The sequence below is a fragment of the Plecotus auritus genome, assembly GCF_963455305.1.
Source record: "Plecotus auritus genome assembly, chromosome: 8".
Taxonomy (NCBI): Eukaryota; Metazoa; Chordata; class Mammalia; order Chiroptera; family Vespertilionidae; genus Plecotus; species Plecotus auritus.
The window spans coordinates 95,151,551-95,158,583 of NC_137782.1; positions in this window are offsets into that span (position 1 = coordinate 95,151,551).

Below are 7,033 nucleotides of genomic sequence, written 5' to 3' on the forward strand. Positions count from 1 at the left end.
TCCCAGCTCCCTCAGGACTGGTCTACTTTCTGAGCCAAATTCCCCAACATTGTTGTAAGTTCTGTGAGATAAGCCAAATCCCTTCTGATTAATTCCTTCAATGCTTAAGCTAGCCGGAGTCAGCTTCTGCTGCCTACAACATAATAGTAGACGGTCTCTACTATGGTGGGTCAAGAATTGTCACATTATCCTCTCCACTAACTAGCTTTATCTCTCAATTTATCCATCCATCCACCCAATTATCCCTTGATCTTTCTATTCATCCATTCATCCATCCATCCATCATCCATTCATCCGTCAGCCAGACAGCCAGCCAGTCAACCTACTCCATCCACTCCCTCTCTCTCAGCCCCACACTAATGTATATTAATCATTTTGTTTGTATTTTTGGAAAATATGTTTTGTTGCATTATATCTATGTACACATTTACATACAAATTTTAAGTGTATTGCTCAATGGACCTCACCTATGTCTATACTCATAGCCACCACCCAGACCAGAAGACCTTCAGGGCCCAGCAGACTCTCTCATGCCCTTCTCAGTCAATTACTGTACCTTCTACCCCCAAGGTAACCACTCTGCTGACTTCTATCACCATAGATAAATTTGGGGCATGCATTTTCAATTTACATAAATGGCCTCATGTATCTTGTCCTGTTTCTCAATGTTTTCATGAAGTCTGTGTTGTTAAGATCCATCCGTGTTGTTAGGTGTTCCTCGCACCTATCACTGCTAACTCACATACAACACTTAATGTGCTGGCCCTGGCACAACACTTAATGTACACCTGCCCTCTCCACGGTGCTCAGCTCTGTGATGCAGCTGGGAATGTCTCCAGTGTCTGTGCATGGGAAATCTGCTGCATTTCTCAGTTTGCTGACACGTGATAAAGTCAAGTTTTAACCCTGGTTGTGGGTGGAGATTTACCAAGTGAACCTCTTATACATGTTATGTCCTTGATGCTTTTGCTAAATTAGTTAGCACCTCCCTCTTGACAAGGATTTGTTTGGGGATGTGGGCATACTTTCTGGGTGTGGAACCCTCTTCTCCTCACCCCTCATAAGACCCTGCCACCTCCTGCCTCTGAACTATGCTCAGATGACACTGTGATTGTGGTGAGCTCACACCATCACTCCCGTGAGGCTCTTAACCGTGCCTGCCACTCAGCAGCCCAGAAATTCCAAGACAAGTCTTTTGTGGAAACCCCAGGGAGGGAAGCACGAGTGAGAGAATAGTACATGTTGGTCCATGAAGCCTCTCACTGCCCGGGAGCGCCGGGGGGCATGGCGGCCACTGCCCTGGAAGACACGCTCTTCTATTTGGACTCACAACTTCTGTTTGTGAAGTTGTTCATGGAGGTTTGTGGAGGGGGGTGTGGAAGAAATGCATTTTTCCCCTGCAGAAGGCAAAAGTTTATGGACAGAACAGCCCAAAAGGCAAAGACCTTGTAAGTGCCCTTCTGCCTGTGAGGCCGCCAGACCCGCCTGGCGGAGCCGACTGGTGCAGGCTGCAGTAAAGCCCCTCATCCTGTGCAATTTCAGGGTGATCTGGGAAGTTATACAGGGGGATTTAGTAGCCGGAGCGGACAGAACAAGAAAATAAATGAATAAAGGAAAATAATCACTGTTCTCTGGGCTGTAGCATGAAAAATACCAGCATAATCCCGACTTCATAATAATTCAAACCAGATGAAGAGGACTTCAGGTCCAAGCCCCCACCAATTGCTCTGATTTCTAATTGATTGTTATGGAAAGGGCTTTCACAGAGTCCAGGAGGCAGGTGGGCAGTGACATGCACCCAGCGTCCAAGTACACAGCCACTGGGAGTGAGAGATGGGGATGGGCACCCCCAGGGTCAGGCAGGACTGCAGCCAAATGCATATCTGTTTTTGTGTCTTATAGTATACTAGAGGCCCAGTGTACGGATTCATGCACGGGTGGGGTTCCTCAGCCTGGCCTGCGGGGATCAGGCCGAAACTGGCTCTCCGACATCCCCTGAGGGGTCCTGGATTGTGAGAGGGCGCAGGCCAGGCCAAGGGACCCCACTGGTGCATGATCGAGGCTGGAGAGACCGTGGGAGGGCTCTAGGGCATGTCCAGCCCATCTTGCCCAGTCCAATCGGCCAGACCCCAGCAGCAAGCTAACCTACTGGTCAGCGCGTCTAACCCCTGATGGTCAGTGTGCATCATAGTAAATGGCTGAAGGGTCGAACAATTGGGTATTAGCATATTAGGCTTTTATTATATAAGGACTAGAGGCCCGGTGCACAAAATTCGTGCATGGGGGTGTGTGTCCCTCAGCCCAGCCTGCACCCCCTCCAATCTGGGACCCCTCAAGGGATGTCCGGTGGGATCAGGCCTAAACAGGAAGTCGGACATCCCTCTCACAATCCAGGACCGCTGGCTCCCAACTGCTCGCCTGCATACCTTCCTGATTGCCCCTAACCGCTTCTGCCTGCCAGCCTGATCAACCCCTAACCACTCCCCTGCCAGCCTGATTGATGCCTAACTGCTCCCCTGCCATCATGTTTTCCCCTAACTGCCTTCCCCTGCAGGCCTGGTCACCCCTAACTGCCCTCCCCTGCAGGCCTGGGTCTCTCTCAACTGCCTGTCCCTACAGGCCTGATCGCCCCCAACTTCCCTCCTCTGCCGGCTTGGTCACCCCCAACTGCCTTCCCTTGTAGGCCTGGTCCCTCCCAACTGCCTTCCCCTGCTGGCCATCTTGTGGTGGCCATCTTGTGTCCACATGGGGGCAGGATCTTTGACCACATGGGGGCAACCATCTTGTGTGTTGGAGTGATGGTCAATCTGCATATTACTCTTTTATTAGATAGGATAGAGGCCTAGTGCATGGGTGGGGGCCAGCTGGTTTGCCCTGAGGGTGTCCCGGATCAGGGTGGGGGTTTCCTTGGGGCGTGGGGCGGCCTGGGCGAGGGGCCTGTGGTGGTTTGCAGGCCGGCCACGACCCCCGGCAACCCAAGCGGAGGCCCTGGGATCTGGGGTTTATTTATCTTCTACAATTGAAACTTTGTAGCCTGGAGCGAAGCCAAGCCTTCTGCTCGCTCTGTGGCGGCAGCCATTTTTTGGGGGATTTATGTATCTTCTATAATTGAAACTTTGTAGCCTTAAGCGAGGCCTGGGCCGGCCAGGGTGTGCGGAAAGCTTGGCTTCCTCCATCACCGGGGGCAACCCTAGCCTCCTGCTCTTCCAGCTCCGTGGCTGCCGCCATTTCTGTTTGGTTTTATGTATCTTCTGTCATTGAAACTTTGTAGCCTTGAGTGGAGGCCTAGGCCGGCAAGGGCAGGCGGAAAGCTTGGCTTCCTCCATTGCCGGGGAAACCCAAGCCTCCCTCCTGCTCTCTGTGGCTCTAGGCATCTTGGTTGGGTTTATTTGCATATTCGCTCCTGATTGGCTGGTGGGCGTGGCTGGTGGGCGTGGCTTGTGGGTGTAGCGGAGTGATGGTTAATTTGCATATTACTCTTTTATTAGATGGGATGATTTGGGGCAAACCCCTTCCTTTTCCTGAGACTCAGTTTTCTCATCTGTAAGATGGGTAGTAACAGTTCCTGAGTCCCAGGACTCCATGCCCTTGGAGTTCGAAAGGCGGAGAGGCCTGAGAGCAACAGCTGGAGGTGCTCTCAGTGTGAGCAAGCCTCAGTTTTCCAGCCACAAGGTCCCTTCAGGATGGCGGCCGCGGGGAGCCTCGGTCAAAGGCAGCTGTCGTGAGCCCCTGAGGTCTATCCACATGTGGTCAGGGCTCATTTTCCCTTTCCAGTCACGTGTCCTCCAGACATTCATTCTACAAGGACACGTTTTCCCGTGGGCAGCTGACATTTTCCTGAGGATGAGCACCCTTTGTGACACAGCCCCGTGACATAGGGGAGCAACCTATATACCCGTCAGCAGTCAATGGGAGATAAACCGCAGTGCCCTTGTGGATATCCTGCATCATCCAAAGGAACGAGCGGATGGACATGTGGATAGGGAAGGGAGGCCTCGTCCTAAAAGAAAGTGTGTGACAATGCATATAGGATGCCTGTGGTTTTGTAAAAATAAGCAAGAAGAATAATGTGTGGGAGTCGAGCCTAGAGGAAAATAGTGAGAAGAATGTGTGTGAAGAGTTGATGGTGACTTCCTCACGGGAAGGTGGTGTCATAAGTAATGTGGTCACATAATTAACTGGCCAACAAGGGGCCCCTTTGAGAGTAAAAGAGGCAGAGCCAGACCTGCCCAGCAGGTACTGATCTGAAGCCATTCGAGCCTCCGGGCACATCTCAGGGGGCTTTCCTTTTTGACCAAGAGGACTTGGGACTCTCCTTGGCTGGTGACAGAATTCCAGTCAAACCCTCTTGGTTCTTAGTCCTTCCCCAGAGTCCAGTATTCACGGACTGGGACTTAGCCAGGCCTGGACAAGGCAGGAGGGACCCTGGGGACTAGAGCTGCCCCGTGGGGCGCAGCATTGCCCACCTGCATGGGAGGGAGGGAGCAGAACCACAGGTTGCACTGCGCATTTGTGCAGCCCTGAAGGTTTATGACCCTGAAGGCCAAGGGGGATGTGTGGGGGGCAGCTTTAAGTACAGGGAGGAAGGGTCCAGTGGGAGAAACCCCTGTGGGTGATGCTGGGGTGGCCAAGGTTGGTGTGGAGAGGAAAAAGGGAACATAAGTCCTGCATCTTGCCAGGCCTGTGCTTTGTTCCTTGCACCAGAGGGAGGGAGCTGTGCTGGAAGAGCCAGCAATGGGTGGGTGTGCAAGAGGGCAGTGCTCGGTGCTCGGTGCTGGGATGCTGGGAGCAGAAAGGTTGCTTCCCTGATTGGAAGCAGCTGTGGCCTTTGACTCCTAGAGAGGGGGAGTCTGGTGTGTTGCTGGTGTGAGAGGTTACTCCGGATGGTTTCCTGCCACCCAGGCCCCACCGAATTGGAACCATTTTTCAACCTCCTCAGACATCCAAGACTTCCAGGGGTATGTGAGGGTCTCCAGGCATCCATCTCAATCAATCCTGTGATGTCTTCCCCTGGGAGGGCTCAAGCAATTAAATTACTGAGCAAGCTCCCAGCACCCACTTGGAATCCTCAAAATGACCCATAGACTCACTCCCTGTCATCTCTCCCCAGTTGAGCTTCCAAGCAGAGAAATTACCCCTTTGCGATCTCTCGGGCTCTAACTCTCTGGAGCCCTGAGAGGGTTTCTGCGGAGTCAATAGCAGCCATAGAGCAGGGTCGAGAAGTTGCTAGAATGACAATCAGGTTTGGAGACCATGATTTTTAACTTGCCTCACCCATCAAATTGGGGCAATTAATAGTGCTTACCTTAGAGGGTTACATTTTTAGCAAGTTTTTAAATTTAAATACATTTTTATTTTAAAGTAGTTTTAGATGTACAGAGAAGTTGCAGATATAGACAGAAAGTTCCTATGAACCTTTTACACATCTTCCTTTTCTTCCTGGTTCATAGGTTGATGCTCAGCCACTGAGCCATGCCGGCCGGGCAGCATCTTCCTTTTCTATGCCACGTTGGTCACCACTCTCTCGCACAGTGCCAACACTGGTGCACTCCTAGTAACCGAACTGCACAGTTTGTTCAGATTCCAATAGTTCTCACCCCAAGTCTCTTTTCAGGTCCAAGACCCATCCTGATACCACCTCGCACTGGGCTGGCCTGGCTCCTCGGGTCCTTGGGTCCTCAGGGCAGTGGCGGTTTCTCAGGCTTCTCTTGGCTCTGATGAGCTGGCAGGTTTGGAGGAGGACTGGTCAGGTGTTGTGTGCATGTCCCTCCAATTGTATCTGTCCGATGTCTTTCTCAGGATCAGGCTGGGGTTGGGTTTGGGGGAGGTTTTGCCCTTCTTTATCACATCATGTGAAGGGTCCATGTGGTCATTTACCTTGATCACACGGGTCATTTTGAGAATTCAATGATATCATGCTTATGAGATGCTTTGACGAGCTCCTGGCCCATAGCTGCGGCCCATGTCTGTGATGATTGGACAAATGGATTCATGGAGTCAGTGATCACAGGAATTTTCACTTTGTCAGGCTGTGTGTCCATTTCAGACAAAGAAGTAGCTTTAACTCCTGCCCTTCTGGACCCACAGTCCAGGTGTGTGCAGCCACCTCCACCTCCCATCCACTTTGCTTTGTTCAGCGGCTTCTGAGTTAGGACGGTAGCTGCGGGCCTCCAGGCTGTGTGGGAAAGCAGAATTCGAGCCAACAGCCATTCCTGGCCAAGGGTGAACAGCTGGGAGACTGAGGAACAGGGGCTCACAGAGTGATTGCTCAGCAGGACGTGGGGATGGAGGGGAGGACCACTCAGGGGAACCGCGTGGCCAAGAGAAACACCCGCAGAGGCTCTTCCACCAACTTCCTGTGTAACCTCGGAGAACCCTCCAACTGTGCGGGGCTGGTCTCCTTGTATGTCCTGTGGGGACAACAATAGTCTGTTGGCCTTTCTCACCAGGTTCCCTTCAATTTAAGTAGATTAGCTTTGGGTACACGTAGCTACAAAGACAAAAAGAGTCCCAGTCCTCAAAAAGCTCAGCTTTATCATATCGTGAGACTCCAACAGACCAAACATGTCCAAGGAGCTTTACAATGGGGAATGCGGTGTGAACGTACGACTTCTGAATAAAAGGCCAAATGGGCCGCCTCTGTCTTTCCTGTCGCTTTTTCTCACCAGCATGGCAATCCCACCGCAATTTCATCTCAGAATGTACAAAATGGGGCTGTGGGAGGTTTTGCTTGGCTGGCCTCACAGAATGAGGAAAACTCCTTCTTTTTATAAGAAACATGAATTTTAAAATGGCAGTCTTTCCACGGAGACACATCAAGGTGAGCGTGAGTGACTCTGGGAGACTCAAACTGCTCCGCGTGCCCTTGCTGCATCTCAGAAAACAGCTCCGCAGCTCTGTTTCAGTTCCCCGACTTTCCTGAGCGTGCGAGGCATTTGCAAAGGCCCCAGAGACGCTTTTTTTTGTTCTTTTGTGGCAGCAATTGTCCAATCGAACCCAAATGAGCGTTTACCAAAAAGCTCTTTTGGCTGAG